Source organism: Pinus tabuliformis, chromosome Q (assembly GCF_031772625.1).
Source record: "Pinus tabuliformis cultivar Carrire ecotype Pingquan chromosome Q, CPIR1, whole genome shotgun sequence".
NCBI classification, from domain to species: Eukaryota; Viridiplantae; Streptophyta; class Pinopsida; order Pinales; family Pinaceae; genus Pinus; species Pinus tabuliformis.
Window position 1 is genome coordinate 990,140,038 of NC_142296.1, and position 19,321 is coordinate 990,159,358.

The following is a 19,321-nucleotide window of genomic DNA, read 5'->3' on the forward strand; positions in this document are numbered from 1 at the left end:
GAACCTAGAAATTTATATCTTAATTATTTTTTGGATTTATTTTGATGCTTAATTGATCCAAACTTAAGATGGATCTTTATGGTAGGTAAATAAAATACAAAAAAGTAATAGTGGAAGTTGAGACTGGTTGATTGAGACTTGATTTCTTAAGATGGATCTTTATAGTAGGTAAATAAAATACAAAAAAGTAATAGTGGAAATTGAGACTTGGTTGATTGAGACTTGATTGGATTGACTAGGACATTGTTGGGTTAATCTTGGATGATGAAAATTAAAGGGGGCTAATTTCCGGGCTTAGGTTAATCCCCTTCCTCTCACTTCAATGAAAAAATATGGGGTTAGGACCTATTTCCTAAGCATTAACCTTTCCTATTTTCTCAATGGGTGCCCATGGTTGCACATTCTTACTTAATCTTTCTTGAGCATCTCCTCTTTAGTGAATGAGAGGTTATGGTTTTGTGTTCTAGAATATAGGTTTAAGAATTCCATTTTTTTCTCTTCATTTCTCAAGTCAATTTGGAGATTGTGACAGATGCAAGAAGAGGCCCTCATCAAACTTTTAATAGGAGGTGCTCCCACGTGATATGAAAGGGAGGGGATGAAAGAGTTTTTTTTTTTAATCACAAGATTTCCTTAAAGGTTCAATGAAGGCTATATCAAAATTGAGTTTCTCCACTTATATATATGTTCTCAGGTGTAAGGCTTGAACATATGCTTGAAGGTGCAAGCCATTAAGTTGTGTCTAACCCTTCTTTAATTTTATACAACGATTATTAGTTAGGTATCCTCTCCCTCAAATAATGCCTACCAAAATGAAAATATGCCTTATGTTAGTAGAACACAACAACATGGTATGTGAGTAGATCACCATTTTAAGGAAGAAAACTTGTCATCCACCTCAATGTAGCAAAAAATATATGGGAAGCTTGCCCCCACTATGTGAGTTTAAATTCCTTGTTTCCCATGGAGTAAGTGAGGTCTAATAAAGGGAATGAATTGTTTGTAAATTGAACTTTATTTCCCCCCTCAATGATTGAAAATAAAGTGTATTTCATCATTTGTAAAACTATATCTTTCTTACCTAATGATAATGAAGTTGTCCCCCGTCATTTTCTTTTTATCATGAAGCCCATTCCTTCTATTTTCCATAGGGAAGTCCGCCAAAATGATCTACCCTTATGTCATGATAAAGTTTCTTCCTATCTACCCGTTAACTTCATTTAGAATAAAAAAAGGATAATTGATAAAATGAAAACAAAGTGCATACGAAAATTGAGAGGGAAAAGGCTCAAGATATGCTCCTTTTAACTTGATTAGAATTATTCCAAAATGTGTTTAACAACAATAATAATAATTATGTTGATGATGATGATTCTCTCTCACATAATATATAATAATAACAATCTATTTTAAGGTTATGATAAAGTTAAACACTAAATTGATGTATAAGACCTCATTGTCTGTGCAACAAGGGACTTGCCTTTGCACAAATTTGATTTTTAAAGTATAAGAAGGTGTAGATACTCTATGCCATTTGAATTAAACCTTTCAAAGTTAAATATTTCTCTATTATTATGCCTAAATTTATAGAAACATATTAAATTTCTATTTTTCTACCCACAATTTTTGGAAACAATTCCTTGCTTATGTCAAGAAAATCAAACTTTATTCTCAAGAAAAATGGCAGCTTATTACATTTTTCTTGAAATGAGAAATACAACTAAATTGTAAAGTTTTGGTTTAAATCAAAACAATCACTAGCAACTAATGGTGTCCCATGGCTCATTATTGGCTTGGGGTTCCTTGAGGTGAAACACAAGAAATTGATAGTAATGGAGACTATGCCTTGATTCAAGGGAGAGATGATACTCATTAGTGAAAAAGTATTAGAAATATTGGCACTATGTGGCTTTCAACCCTTTGAATATTAGTTGTTTCAAGGGATCTATTAGGAATAACAAGTAGTGATCAACAATTTAACATAAAGATGAACCTACAACATACAAGGTACAACCTCTTAACTTCCTCCCTCTATTATTCTATTTTACCATGAATGATCCTAATGTGACAATTGACAACTTACCATAGCACACACACCCTTCATGAATGATCCCTCTACCAAAATTGAGAACTCACCAGAGTATATAATGGAGCATTGATGAATTTGTGTGAGGATCATTGAATTTGTGTTATATTTAAGGTCATTAGTGCAACCAATGTACAACTAGCATGATGAAATTAATAAAATTTCCCTATTGTATTGTATGTTAATATAGCTTAACCTTTTTAACTTAGGTTATCAATCTAGATCTTAGGTTATCAATCTAGATATGCCAAAAAATTAACCTATATTGAAAATTCAAATTGTATGTTAATGCACTCATACATGATTTTATCTTTACTTAGGAACCCAAGATTGTGGTAACAAAATTATGGAGCACAAAGAATATATATATATATATATATCTATATATATATATATATATATATATAGATATAGATATATATAGTGTTAGTTATAAAGATGTTTATATTTTTTTTAATACTTTTAAATAGAATCATTTATAGGTATTTGCATAACACTATTTTCACTTCTCTTTTGTGTATGATATTTTATAAATTATTTCCCTAACACCCCACCCCCCTCCAAAAACAAATAATATGAAAATACGATGAAGAATTTTGTGAGACACCTTATTTGTTACTTAATTGGTTCAATATCTAGTAATTCCACATAAAGGGAATGACAACTTTGTTGCATGTTGTCCATAATATATAATAATTAGAGCATATATTAATTGTTTTATATACCATTCTTACATATTTCATAATGATATATAATTATCTATATATGCAAGGTAAATTATTTGATGGTAGTAGGATAAATACACTTAACAATGTACTTGAACATTAACAAATAGATTGTTACATTAAATATTGATCACTATTGCATCAATTATATAATTAAACACAAAAAAAACAACTTATGTATAAAGAGTTATATTGCATACCTTTGAATTTATTTCAGATAACTTTTGACAAACCATTCAATACCTTCAAGTTCACCAACAACACAATAATAGAGAAATGATCTATCTTTTGAGTCTATATATAGGAGTTTTTATGCTTTGTCTATCCAAGGTATATCATGAACATCATCAAAGTTATCACCCATTAGAGAAAATGTGTTATGGATCAATATATTTATCCCACCATTCTCAATCATATCAATGCCATTTTCTTCCATAATATTAATTTCACATCTATCCATTGCATGTATATTAGCTTGTTCATTCATATTTCTACTATAATCGGGCACATTGTTAAACAATTCAAGCCTACAATGATTTTCTTTTGTAATTAATGAATAAATTATTTTTAGTGTATATATCAAATATAAAATGTTTAAACTTTTACACGAATAAATGCATGCAGTAAATAACTTACCAAAGGGAGATATTGGTTTATCCTCCCTTCAAATAGCCAAAACTGAAAACAATATTCTTTAGCAATTTCCCTTTTAACTATTGTCACTCGTAACCCCATATAATTTTTTAAGGGAATAACATTTAACATCACCATATTTATCCTTTAACTTAGCAATGACCATCAAATTATTGTCATATGATATTATTATCTATGATAACACAATCTATTGAAGCAATATTAGTGCAATGTAAGAATACATGTGAAGAACTCCACATATAAAACTACAAAATGTAACACCCTGCTTTTAAACCCCAATCATAAATATAATTGTGACATGTATAACTAAGAGATTCATCATCAATATTTTATTAATACTTTTAAGCATGTAATTTGTTTTTGTTGTTAATGAAAAAATTTCAATAACTAATTTAATGTGTGGAACATCTACACTAATTATGATGCCATGAGTGGGAACTGTTAGGGGATTGGGTGAAAATGTCACTTGCTAAAATTCCCTTGCCCAAAATTTTATTGTTGAGATGAAATTGAAAATATAGTCTCTCCCATTTCCCCTAGAAATCAATTAGTGAGGGAGTTGGATGTTAAACGTTACCAAGTTCCCATGATTATGCATAATAGTTTTAAATTGTACCAAATTGTTGGTCATAGGCATGGAAAAGTACCCATTTGGAAATTCTAATTTGACCCACTAAATTGCAGGCTTGACCTATGAAATATCATGCTAAAATGGGAAGAACAAAGAGAATTCATGTGCATAGAGGAAGGAATTCCCATAAATGGGTTGGGGATGGACTCTAAGGAGAATATGTGTTTAGAAAATGTTATAGTGGGTCATCTAATAGTGATGTTTTGTGAAATATGGTTTCAAACTAAGTAAATCAAGCAAAAGTGTCCTCAATATAAACTCTAAAGGAGAGCTACATTTTTAGGTGTTTGTTAGGAAATCATGGCCTAAGATGTAAATGAGAGTTGTTCTTTTACGTGTTTATTAGGAAAAGTTCAAAGGGAAGGTAAGTAAGGTACTATTAGGTCAATGAGTAGACTCCTTTGTGTTGTGAAAGCTAGCTGAAAAACCAATTATGGCTTTGTGCACACTCTTAACTTAGAGTGGTTAAAGGAAAACATTATTGATTTGTTGTTATGAAGGAGAGTGGTATTATTTTTCCATATTTGATTTATTAAGTGAAGAGTTCCCTTGATGACATCATGGTCCTTCTAGGTGGTGGCACTATTTTTTTTTTGTTTAACTTGATAATCGAGCCTACGATTGGGTGGAAAAGGTATTAACCTTCATCAATTGTAAGAAACAATTTAATACATAAGTGTCTCTATACTTCTATTTTTTATGTAACTGTTATTAATTGTTAGGGAAATTATGGTCATGGTTTGTAAATAATTTGTTGCCTAGTGAATTGTGAAATTGGATGTCCATGTATCTTACTGGATGCTTGAATTTATAATGAGAAATAAATCTGAGATTTATTTTAGGATTTCCCTACATTTACATTTAGGGATATATTTGAGGTTTTGACTATGTAATCCAATCAAGTTCTGTCTTTTATTCCATGTTGTTATTTTAACCTCAGTAGAGAAATAATTTTAGTGTGTCTAAATATTACAAATTCGACATGGAAATTATATATATTTTCATTTATGTAGCTTGATGATATATTAATTCATTTTTATACTTCCACATGAAGAGAATTTCAATTAAAAGTTATTCCTATATTTAATTTAAGGGAAAGTGATATGTAAATTATTGTGGATATTTCAACCGAATAATTTGTCATAATATATCTACTAAAATATATTAGAAAATTTGAAATCTACAATGTGAGGGTTTATTTCTCCTTAGATTTCTAGATCTATTAATCATTGTTTATTCTATATGCATGAAAATTATAAGTATGTAGAAAATTTAGAACAAGGAAATACAAGACTCACAAACCACAATTGACATAAGATATATCCTAGGAAACCCTTTCGGGAGAAAACCCAATTAGAAGGTGAGCTATCTCTTCTCTCTTTCTCTAAATAGAAAATGGATGCAAGTACAAAGAAGTAAGGCCTATGCCCATGGGATACTACAATACACAAATCCTCTATTTTTTCTCTCTCCCTATCCTCTCGACTACTCTTCTCATCTATCGAAACAAATGCACTTGAAAATAATGGAACCCCTTTTCCTCCTAGTGGCTCGGTTATAACACAACCTAATAGCCTACTAGTTGTTAGGTTTGGTTCATTCAAACCTTATCTAGAGTGACAATATTGACTCTTTTGGAGCCTTATTCACCATGATCACATGGATAACCAATTTTTCATGAGAAATGAGGCCCGACTTGGAATCCTCTCAAATTATGGTGGGCAAAACATGAAGGTCAACTTTTGAGTGGCATAAATTTTGCATATATACTCTGATTGAGGAAATTATTACATTATTGGAAAGGCCTATATGTGTAGAATAGAAAAAATAGGTGCTACACTAAATTAGAAAAGTTTTACCCACCCCCCCGCACTCCCCCTCCCCCCAAAAAAATAATATTTAATACCTTAAATTACTCTTGAAAGGTTTAAGACCCCAATCTACCAAACTAGATCCCACCAATAACAATGGTCATGTGAGATCATTCCTCCACTTTTTCCACTCGGAAAGCATCAAGGTGGATAAAAACAATATTATGATCCAATATGGAACAAATAGATTGACCCTTCTTCCTAAATGATTGGAAATATTGATTTTTTTCTAATTCAATGGAGATCTTGTTTTCCTTCCATATATTTATGGGAGGCTATATTTTTTGTTTCATGTCGACGAGGGCATTATGTCTAAATGTGAATTTCTATGTTTCTAATTTGGTAACTACCATAAAAATTCATGTATTTGGGTAAAAGATTAAGTTTAACATTTTCTTAGGATAAGAATGAAAACTCGAGAGAAATAGACTTTTACTCATTAGAGGGGACTTAGAGATTCTACCTTCTTAAAATTTTGGAGTAAATTTTATACCTAAGAACTTTATATGTTCCTTTAGTCGGGGAATAAGAATTTTAATTAATTCCATGAACAAAGCTATATATATATATATATATATATGAAATATTTTTTTAGTGTAGGATGGCTCATGTATATATATATATATGAAATATTTTTTAGTGTAGGATGGTTCACCTACATGACACATGGTGAGCATATTGGCATGAAAATATAGAGTAGTATAGTGTAAGCCCTTTGTGAAATTGCTCGACAAGGAAGGCCTGCTCCATGACACTTCAAAAGTATGTGGGGCACAAGCTATTGGGGAACACAAAATGGTTTTACATTGAAAATGACTAACAACACTTACTTCCAAGAGCATCAAGAAAATGAAAAGGTCTTTGAATTAAAGAATTTTGATAGAACATCTCTCAATATTGTCCTCCATTATATATACTATAAATATTATATAAAGGTTATGTGTGTGAGATTTTTCATGAGATTTCTTGATAAGGAACATTTTCCCACATGACATTTGGAAGGTATGTGAGGCATGAGCCATCAAGAAAATGAAAAGGTCTTTGAATTAAAGAAGTTCAATAAAGAGTTACGTGTGTGTTTGTTTGAAAATGGTCTGATGGCTTGATTTTCTATATATTATTAAATAAATAATAAATAAATTAGACAAAAAGTATAGTAAGGTTTATTCTGATAAAACAATTTGCTAAAATAATAAGGGTTTGGAAATGCCCAAAATTGTTTTCCTCCATTATATATACTATAAATCTATTTGGCACTATGTTTATGGATTTATGGTGACAAAGAAGAGAAAGTCTAATTTGGTAGCAACTCTTAGTTGATGATGAGGCATCCCAGTCACTAATTGCATCCTTCCTTTGTGCATTCTGCCCCAGAAATTCTGCAAACTTAGGGTCCAATTCTACACTTTTATATCTCAATCCGTAATAGATATGTATAAAGGGAAAGAGGTTTTTGTAGATATGAATGTTTGTGAGATAAACCTCTCTCAGTTTCCCAACATTCATCTCCAGCTGTTCATAATATTCTCTACAAAAATATGTCAAAAACAGGACTTTGCACAAACTGAAAAATAGGTTGTGAAGACATGCACTTATCTCCCTCTTGGTAATACCTGTGTAAAAATGGAAATACTTTTTTGTAGATGCGACTTTTGGAAACAAAAACCTCCTCCAGTTTCTCAAAATACTTCTTGGAGTGGCCACAATAGTTTCTGCAAAACTATGACTTAAACAGGAAATTTCTAAAGAATGTACCATTTCTATTCTGATTTCATCTTTTAACCTTAAATTCCTTTCAACTATTTTTCACTTTTACTTTGGATAAACTTCATTGTAGCTGGTGAAAGTGTTTTCATCTTTGTTTAACCCTTAATGTCTTCATGTTTACTTTTACTGTTTACTGTTTACTTTTTACTTTTACCACTCTGTTTTTTCATCTGTCTTTACTTTGACATGAATTTGTATACTCTGTTTTGTAACTGTCTTCCCTGCTGTTTATCTTCATGATCGCTAATTTACTTGACTTGGTATTCAATCTGATACTCTTTAATCCTGATACACTTTGACTGTTCTTTACTATGTCATTTTACCTTCAATGTGTAATTTAGGTTTTTACTGCCTATTTCAATAGTAAATCCTTTTAATTCCATGTTTCCTCTGCTTGTCTTTTTACTGTATGTTTTATCTTCTATGTCTGTTTGAATAGATTTGATAACAATCTTGGAGTAAACAGGTCTTATGACTAGTATTAAGACTGTTTATCCAAGGATGTGGTCTTTTGATCACCTGTGAAACAAAACAAATTGTTAAGAAAGCATTGGTTTGCACGGGAGGTCGAAAAGGTTTCATTTGAGCTTGAGAGGTCTGTGGAGTGAGTCCAGAATGATTTTTGGGAAGTAAACCATGCTCGAATTGGTTAACAGAGGCTTCAGGTGGCGCAACTGGGTTACAAAGGGTTTTACTGCACAATCAGGTGAAAATAAGCAACACTGAGGTTTTTGTGTTTAAACGGGTAAATGGCTAGTATTGGCGAGTGAAAGGATGAATGATGAGACATTTTGTCTTTTAGTAGAAGGTGGTAAGCAGTTTATATCGTACCTCTTATGGGGAAGGGTGGTATTTAGCCTCGAGCCAACGATTCCATAGATTACTCGACGCGTGGCGGAGGCACTGTACAAAAACCGCTTTGTGATCGCACGCTAACGTGTGGTCGCAAAGGGTCGTGCGATATGCACGAAAGCCGTTGGATCTGGGCGCATTGATTGGATGGCTATCGATGCTTTGAAGTGATGAGGATATAATGGAGGTGGGCCCGATATATTTAAGGATTAATTAATCGCATCAGGGGCGGTGGGATTGGCTGGTGAGGTTATTAATTAACCGTGAGGGTTAATTAATCCTGTTTATTGGAGCGGAGGGTCGAGGTTCTTAATGGGTTATTGATTAACTCATTAATCATATTTTAAAACAGATTATGGTTATATTTTAACCAAAGGGGCGGGATATGTAAAAATTTGGGGTTTTATATAATATAATAATACGGGAGAGGGTAAAGTTGTTTTATTCGGGAATTTACATAATAATAACATTAGTGGTTAATATTACCAAATGAATGGAAAAGCGCTAAGTTTAATGTTTTCTAAAAATTCATTTCATCATACAACACTTATACCTTAGGCTAATGATATATGAGGATTTCATGTAGATAGAAAAGCTTTATAAAGGGAATGAGTGACTTTATGAAGGGGTGAATATTGATGAAGGGGATTTAAGTGCTTTAGGTATTTCAAATTATTGGGCCGAGGGTCCGGTCCCTCCAAAAGTCAGAGAAATGCTCTGAGCCCCCCTAACTTGTTTATAGGTACCTTTAGCACTTAGGGGAAATTAGTGAATTTTTTGGGAAAAATGGAGTAAGGAAGTTAATTAGTTTGACTTTGTCTCCTTGATGTGTTGTCTTCAATGTGAGACTTGAGTTGTGCTTTGTCCAAGTGACGAAAAAAAAAGATTTAAGCATTAAACTTAACCATTCACCACACATTTATTTTGCAACCATCATCTACTTACCCTACCAACTTTATCCTAGCATTTTTACTTCTTTATTAGGGTACACTTAATCTGGCAAACCCTTATCACACTTTTTCTTTACATATGGAAGTCTATCTAAATCTAACCTTATTACATCCAAGGCTCAGTTTAAACTGTTGAGCTCCTTTTATTTACTCTACCTATCTACTTATCTGCCAAGATTAAACAGTTTGGTCAGATTTTATTCTATATCTATATAGCATGAAATTGAAAAATGAATGAGCCAAGTTTAAACAGTTTGACTCTTCATCAATTGTGGCATAAGTTTAACAAGCTTCACACAATTGCTTATTACATAAAATGAAATAGTAGTGGCATTTAGGCTTGCACACTTTCCTTGGTTTTTCTTTTTGGTGGGGTTCATTTTCTTTCACTTTTTTGACCATCTTATTCTTTTTACCCTTTGATTTTTCTTTAGGGTATACCCTCTTTACATTTTTTAAATTTTTTGATTTTTTGACAATATGGAAAATCTTTGCAACAAGGAAAGGTATGAACATATTAAATAGCTCATCAATTTAATCATAAAATATGACACCTATTGGTATAGGAGCATAACAATTCCTACAGGAGCTTCTTGTAGAAAACACAGAGCCTCCTGTAGAAAACTCAGTTTTGAAAAAGAAGCGCAGTGAGGTGAAAGAAATGCCAAGAATGATGGAGAAAGGTATGGGAAGGTAGGATAGGTGTTGGTGTTGGTTTTAGGGCTCCCTTAGCACCTTCTGTTGCTTCTTGTAGTCCTCCTGCAAACCTGCAATGCAAATGAAAATTCATTTTTCTTTCTCTTTTTTCTCTTTTTTTTTTTTTTTGAAAACAACTAAGGCGCCTCAGAGAGGTTTTCACCCTAATTGCCTGCCCTGGGTGCCTCCAAGGGAGGTTTTCACCCAGAGATATTATTTTTCTTTCTTTTTTTGACATCACTGGGCTGCCTCAAAAGAGGTTTTCAACCCAATGATGGGACTCAAGCGCCTCATAGAGGTTTTCACTTGAGTCCTTATTTTTTATTTTTTATTTTTCTTCAGTGAGTGGGTGAAGTGGAGGCTAAGACATGCTCCACTACCATCACTGTCTTATTCAAATCTTCAATGAACTCTCACTTGGAGAGGGGCTTCTTGTAGACTTTCAACCGGTGTCCATTGACAAGCATGGGGATGGCTTCATCATCAATGGTTCTGATCAGAATTGAACCATTGTCAGGGCATTTCTCCACAGTGTAGGGTCCCAACCATCTCATCCTTAGCTTGCCCTTGAAATCTTTGTATCTTGAATCATAGAGTAGTGCCCAATCTCCCTCTTAGAATTGCTTCTCCTTGATATTTTTGTGATGCCATATTATTCTCTGAAGCTGAACTACCTCTGTATGGAGAAGGGCCTGCATTCTGTGTTCATCCAATCCATTGAGATGAATTAATCTTTCTTCTGTGCATGGTTGAGGTCTAGGTCCAATTGAGCTACCATCTTTAGGGTATTGAATTCAAATTCTATTGACAACAAAGCCTTCTTCCCATAGACTAGCTAATAGGGTGTGAACCTTGTGGTGGTCTTCCATGTTGTGTTATAGGCCCAAGTGGCCTCAACTAATTTGTCTGCCCAGTCTTTTCTGCTGCTGCTGACTACCTATGTCAGGATCCCTTCCAATGCTCAGTTACTGACCTCCACCTGCCCATTGGCTTGTGGATGGTAAGGGGTCGAAGTCCTGTGTTTGATTCTATGATGTGTGAGAAGGTCTTCAATCAAATTTACCTTGATCTATGACTAACTCTCTTGGATACCCAAACTTGTAGAATATGTTCTCTCTTAAAAACACAACTACTTTTTCATCTATTACTGCTTTGATTGCTTTTGTCTTTTCCCACTTTGTCATGTAATCGGTGCACACAATGATGTATTGTTTCTGCTTTGAAGGAGGGCTGATAGGCCCCACAAAGTCCATGACCCACTTCTCAAATGGCTCAAAGGTCACTTGAGGTTTCATGGACATATCATCCTTTGGAGTAGGTTTCCCCATCCTCTAACACCAATCACACTGGCTGGTATATCTCCTCACATCCTGTTGAAGAGTGGGCCAGTAGTAGCCTGCTTGCAGTATCTTGAAGGCAGTGCTTTTTTCTATAAAATGACCTCCACAAGGCCTGTCATGACAGGTCAGGAGGATGTCAAAGAAGTCCTCCTCCCTGACACATCTTCTCAAGATCTGATCTGGGCCAAGTTTGAAGAGATTGCCCCCAATCCAAGTGAAAGGGGCATTTTTCCTTACTATCTTACTCTTCTCTTTTGAGGACAGGTGTGGTGGGAACTGTGCTGAAACCAAGTAGTTTGCTATATCAGCAAAACATGGAGAGAGTACTGAGATAGAAAAAGATGTTCATCTATCATTTGGTCATCCACCATTCCTTCTTCACCTGCAGGCAAATTTACCCTAGACAAAAAAGTCAGCAACAACATTTTCTTTACCAAGATTGTCAATAATGGTCAAATCAAACTGTTGTAGTAAAAAATCTAATAATGTGAGCATTTACATCTGGTTTGTTCATTAAATATCTAATTGCAACATTATAAGTGTGCACAAAAGTTTGATAGCCTATGATATAATGTCTGAATTTGTTTAAGGAATGCACGACAGCTAGGAGTTCCTTCTCGGTCACTGTATAGTTTAACTCTACCTTTGACAAGTTTTTGCTTATGAAGTATATGGCATAAGGTAAATTTTCATGAATTTGTCCTAAGGCTACTCTTATTGCTTTGTTCGAGGCATCTGTGTGAATGTGGAAAGGTAGGGCCGAGTTTGGGCCTCTCAGAATTGGGGTAGTCACGAGCTTGCTCTTCAAGGTATCTAGGGCTTATTGACAGTTTTCTGACCATATGAACTCGACATCTTTACCTAAGAGGCCAAACAAAGGAGAGGCTAGCTTGCTGAAATCTTTAATGAATCTCCAGTAATACCCAACTAAGCCTAGGAAACTTTTGACATATCTCACTTTTTGAGAAGGTGGGACCCTTTGGATGATGGCAATTTTGTTGGGGTCCACCTGTAGTCCTTGTTGAGATATTGCATGACCTAGCACGGTCCCTTTCATCATCAAGAATTCACATTTTTCCGGACTGAGGGACAAGTTCATCTCAATACACTTATCCAGAACTTTTCCTAAGTTAGACAAAGCTTCCTAAAAGTCAGAACCATAAGGAGTAAAATCATCCACGTATATTTCTACTGCATCATGAACTAATTCAGAAATATACTCAGTACCGCTCTTTGGAAAGTGGCTAGAGCATTACACAAACCAAAAGGAAGGACCCAGTATGCAAAGGTACCTCAAGGACAAGTGAAAGTGGTCTTATCTTGGTCTTCCAGACTGATTTGAATCTGATTGTACCCGCTAAACCCATCTAGGAAAGAGAAAAACTTTTTCCCTGCTAGACTGTCTAACACTTGATCTATGAAAGGTAAAGGAAAGTGGTCCTTTTTAGTGGCTTTGTTCAATTCCCGATAGTCGACACAGATTCTCCACTTACCATTTTTCTTGGGTACTAGCACCAAAGGAGAGACCCATTCATTTTCAGAGATGGGATAGATGAATCCTGCATCAAGCAAATTCTGCAATTCTTCCTTAAAAATATCTTTAAGTGCTGGATTCATCCTCCTTTGAGGCTACCTGACAGGCTTGCAATCCTCCTTGATGTATATATGATGAGTGCATACTGAAGGGTGCACTCCCTTCATCTCCTTATAACTCCAAGTGAAGGCATCTAGGTGTTTTCTCAACAGGCTACATAGTTCCTTCTCCTGGGAAGTGGATAGGGATGGATTGATTTTCAAGGTTCTTTCTGGGCCAAACTCTATATTATTAACATGGAGAGGAGTGGAGTTGGCTGCACAGATATCAGTTGAGGGGTTGTTTTGGGTTTCTCTTACTATGTCCTCTAATGGTGATACAATGGGAGGTGGATTCTGAATCAAATTTTCAATCATATCATCCTCATCTTGCAGTTTTCCCCCCATGGTGATTTCTAATGCACAAAGCAATGCAGAATAGACTTCATCCTCATCTTCCTCCTCCAACCAGAGAGGTAGATCATGTTCTAGCAAGGGTTGGGCAGGAGGATATAGGATTAACTACTTGGACATATGCCTATTCTTTATGGTCATGTTCCCAGCTCAATAGTTGATGTAGGCATCAACGGTAGCCAACCAGGGTCTTCCCAGAATGAGAGGATACCCAGTGAGCTTTGCCTTTGGCTGGAGAACTAAGAAATCAGTAGGGTACTCCCAAGAATCAATGGAGACCATCACATCTTCCACAATCCCCTCAGGGGTCACAGTGGAGCGGTCTGCAAGTTGTAGCACGGTCGTGGTCTTCCTTAAGGAGCCCTGGAGGTTGAGTTTAAGCATCGTGTCCTTTGTCATCACATTAATGGTAGCTCCCAGATCAATCAAGGTGTGTGGGATCATAGTACCATTGATGTGGACATCAACTATTGGGCTTCCAAGGTCCAGATATTTTGGACAGATTACCTGCCCCTACCTTTCATTCTGGCTGCTCTAGAATGGTTTCTAAAAATAGTGTTTATGTCCTCATAGGATAGTTGGTGGATGTATCCCTCAGCTAGTAGATGAAGGGTGTCTAAAAGATCTTCCTGAATTCCTCTGAGCAAGACCAACTTCAGAGACTCAGGGTCAAGGGTACACCCAACCCTTTTGTAACTGAGCTAGAATCTCTCTTCATAGTCTTCCAGGGACTCATCACTTCCTATAGTCGTTCGGAAAATTTCTTCTTTAGTATCTTTTGACCTACAATAGTCTCAATACTTGTTATTAAAGACTTGCTACATCAGAGCCCAAGCGGTGATGCTATTGCCAGGTAATCCCATGAACTAGTGTAGTGCTACGTCGTTGAGAGTAGAAGGGAACAGTTTCAACTTTTTCTCATCTTCTGCATAGTCATAGGTTCGACAAATAACAACAAACTCGAACAAAAAGGTCTTAAGATCTTTTGTATTCAGACCATGGAAATGAGGTAGGGCGGAAGGGCTTATATTCTTCATTTTGGTGTCCCCACTGGTCTCCCAAATGGGAAAGGTATCCTCTATTCTCTTTTCATTCCCCCTAGCATTTTTGTGTTCAGCCATTGGCTCCAAAGGAATGTTTTCTTCTTCTTCTTCCCCTATAGGTTCTTCAAATATGTGTTGTTTTTCACCTAAGGGTGCTTCTTGATCGTAACCACCGAAGAAGAGAGAAGGCTGACTGTGTGAAGCAGTGGGGTTGTTGGGCAAAAATTTTCCTGAGTTATCTCTATTCCTACGAGGCATGAAAGGAAATCTTTTTGGTTGGTTTTGTTTCTTTTTTCCCTACATTAATAGTACCTGCAAAACTGAAATTGATTGAACAAAACAAATTACAAATAACTGAAATGAACTTGCTGAAATGAAATTTGCAGAATTTGAAAAGAAAAGCAAGGAAATGCAGAACTTGAAACGAAAGGAAATGACTAGTCTACTTTTGTTGAAATGAAATTTGCAGAAATGAAAAGGAAAGCAAGGAAATGCAGAACTTGAAAGGAAAGGAAATGACTAGTCTACTCTTGCTGAAATAAACTATTAGCAGAATGTTGCAATAGAAAATAGAAGAAAGAAGTAATCACAGAATACTCTGATGCTACCCCGGTAGCAGTGCCAAAAAGAATGGTGAGCATTAGTATTGCAACAATAATGTTGCAACTCCTGGGCTACCTTCTTTACTCTTATCAACCGGGTAGTTCATAACAAACTTGGAAGCAACGGTACTGTATACACAAGTACTGGCTCTTATTGCAGGTTGTCACTTGGTTAGCTGACACAAGATCACTAGGAGCTCAAGCCAACTTCTATGGATTCCAGAAGAAGCTCCATATGTGATGAAAGGAGAGAAAGACTATTCTACACATACTACTCTAACTACAGAAAGGAGAAAGTCTAAAATGTAAAGCAAAACTAGTAAACCCAAATTAACCAACTAATCTAACTTTTGCAGAAAGCACTATGAAAACCACGAAAAGGATGCCATTACCTACTCAAGAAAGTAAACAACATTTAACTAAGCTATTTCTGGAAGTAAATGAGGAAAAAACATCTTTTTGGATTTTTATGTATTTTTATGTGAATTTGACATGCATGTAATTTATTGTTTGTGAATGTGGCAGTGAATAGGTGGCGTTGGATGGTGGTTTTGGGACTCGAGAGGATCCAGGATGGTGTGGATGGGTCCCATGAAGTCTCATGTGGCCTTCTGGAGGACTTTCCCACACTCGGCCTTCAAAAAGAATCCTATAGTAAAATCTACAGGAGGACACAGGAAATCTACAGGAGGAAAAACAACGTTCTATAGGAGGCCTATAGGAGGAGGCTGAGAGTAGTTTTCACTATTTTGAAGGTGTGAGTGTGGGTGAAAGAAGTGTATGAAGATTAGAATGAGGTGTTAGGGCACTTAGGGTCTACTAATAATCATCAGGAGAGAGAAATTTGATTGGATTTGCTCAAGGAGAGAGGAAGAAATTCTATGGAAAATGCAGGAAACTAAGGCAGAATTGAGGGGAGACTTGGGCGACCTGTAGGGCATGGATTAGATGGAGGATGCAATGGCTGATAAGCTAGCCTACTTTAAGAAGAGATCTGCTGCAAAGGAACTAACAGTCAACCAATAAGATCAAACAAGCAATGAAATGAGCGCATCTAGAAAACAAAGTTTTACATCAAACTAGTCTAAACTATGATCTATGAAAGGAAATGTTGATAACTGATATAAGGAAGGAAAGCATGAAAGAATACTATTATAAATAAAGAAGTGAGCATGATGAAGAAGTTCTGAAGCAAAGAAAAACTAGACTATTAACCACTAAAAAACTGCAAACACTAGAAGTCCTGTGAATGAGGAAAATCACTGTTTTTGGGGCAGCAAGAGGGTCTTTGCCTCAAATCATGGTCCCAAAGGGAGGAAGAGAGGCCAAGGCACTATTGCTAGCCTTTTGAATCTTCTCTTATCACTGCCTAACTTACTATAGAAAGCACAAATGGAAGCAAACTACTGAATTATCAACATCAACCTATTCTTAACCATCAAAGAAATACATCTAACAGCAACCAAATCTACAAACCGAAATAAAACATACAAATACAAGTAAAGAGGAGCTTGGCTACTTGGATTGGACCCTAACCCAAGAGATTCAACCCTCTGAGGTAACTCAGTGCTAGCTCTAAAAGGATTCCATCTTTCTTATCAAAACAATAACAAGATTACATGAATTGTCACAAAAAAACTGAGCTCGAAGTTGGAGCAGATTTTACATAAGAAAAAATACAACAAAAATCTGACCCTAGTGAGGCCCTAGGCCTCTCTACTTATACCAATGAAGCTATCAACAACTTCCTTAAAATCAGGGAGGCTTGGCTCCCAAAACTCGAGATAATCATTAGTCATCCTCCACTTGCTCGGCTGCCTTCTAGTGCATGACTTGGCTATTTGTACTCCAAGCTGAATGAAGGGGAATTCGAAGTGAGGAGTAATAAATGAGGATGATTACATCCTATAAATCCTCTCTTTTTTCCACTTCAAGTTATTGCTGCCATTTGTCCATTTGATCCTTGACTATGACCTCAAAATTCATCAATAATCTGCATTAAACACATGTTAGATCACATGGCACCATAAATAAATCAACTCACTTCATAAGCATAAATATAATCAGAAAATCATACAATAAGCTAAGAGAATGGTTGATTTGACTAGGTTAGTAGGTAAAATGAGCCCATATAATTACCCATTTATGAGACTCATCAATTAGTACACTATCAATGATATTAATAAGCATATCAATATAATTGGTTTGTTGAAATTACATTATACCAAACAATTATTACCATCATTGATCCAGGATTGCAGCTAAAAGATGTCATGTTCCAATTGGTAGGGTGAAGAAGTTGTCCATTTTCATCTACCAACTTCATGCGATATTCTGCTCCTAATAAGAGCTTCTGATGTTTTTGAAATGGAGGAATATTTTTGGCATTTGAACTCAATTCTGAATCAGGATCCTGCAAATTTGGATACATTTTTATTCAAATTAACATGGATTAAAAAAAATAGATAATCAAAATATAAATAAAATATGAACTTACTAGAGATGGGAAGGGAGAACTCCGTTAAAGACTTTGATCAACAATATGGAACAGGCTGGCATCTGAAGAATTAGCCATTTGATATTATTGAAATTTTGTCCTTACATTTGAGAAAAATCAGAAATAAAATTTTGTGTGCATATCTAAAATTAATTTTGAGAACCATATAACCACAATCTAAATTTCAATACAGTTTTCAAACCATTTTTCAAGAATAAGATGACTTTAAGTGGAAAATGTATACTATGACCTATTTTAATAAATGTGAATGCATCCTAAAGGGTAATATGAGATTAATATGCCTTACGTGAAAATAAAATTTCATATAGCTTTCAAACCCTATTGGTGCTCTTATTAGAACAAATCACCCTGATGAGTTTAAATTATAACAACACGGGGGCGTTCAAATAATACTCGTGCCAATTTCTGGCATTCTGAAAAATATAAAATATGTTATCATATCAGTGCTCTTGTACAAAAACACACCGATGCATTTAAATAAAAACAACACCGGTATGCACCTGTTTCCAAGATTTTGAAATAAAAACGAATTCCACCATGTCGGTGTTGTTATAAAAGTTACAACACCGATGCATTTAAATACAAATTGCACCGTTGCCTTAAAATATTAATTGCACAATTTCAAGATTTCAAAAAAAATTGTATCATGTTGGTGCATTGAAAAAATATGGTGCCTCGATAATATGTGCACTTTACTTGTAAACACACTAGTGTTATTTACTATCGAATGCACTAATATTTGGATTAAGTGAAAAAAAAGCGTGACTTTCTTTTTTTAAAATTAAAAATGAGTAGCAATTGATTTTTCATAAGCTAATTTGATAAAGTCTTTTAAATAGTAAAATGTTATTCAATATTTCATTATTTTTCTCAAAATTTCAAGGGAGTGATTTGCAAGAGATACATACTAGGAGCACTGTACAGCAGTAGAATACTTTGGAGCAGAAAAACTATTCAAAAGATCAAAAGCTGAAAGGTATGGTGATTAATATTCTTTTTTTTTTTATAATTTATGTTAGGGTTTTATTAAAAGAAAGTTCATTTGCAAAAGAGACATATTGGGAGCACTGTGGAGCAACAAAATATTTTGGAACCATAGAAAGATCAAAATTTGAAATGTGTGGTGATTCACTCAAAACCCCGCATAGCAAAAATTTTAAATTTTACTACTGTTCAAAAATTTTACAATTTCTGTTAGATTTATTCACAATTAAAAAAAAATCATGTATAATAAAAAATTTACTTATCCCTATTTATCCCATGATACCCTTGGTAAATTAACTTAAATAAATTAATATGTAAGTTAAATAATTATAAACAATTTATCCCAAAAATATTCATAGTACTAACCCTTAATTTATTACCTATTGAGTTACTTATACGGTGTAAAATAAATAAATAAATAAACTTAGTATCATATTAACTAATTAACTAACTAAATATTAATAGTTCTATAGTAATTCATGTAATTTAAAGTATTTTTATGTTTTAGGTTTTGAGTTTTAGTTCATTAGAACAAATTAGTTATATATAACTAAATATTAAATAAATAATCTCAGAATTATATTAACTAATTAACTAACTAGTTTTATAATGGTCC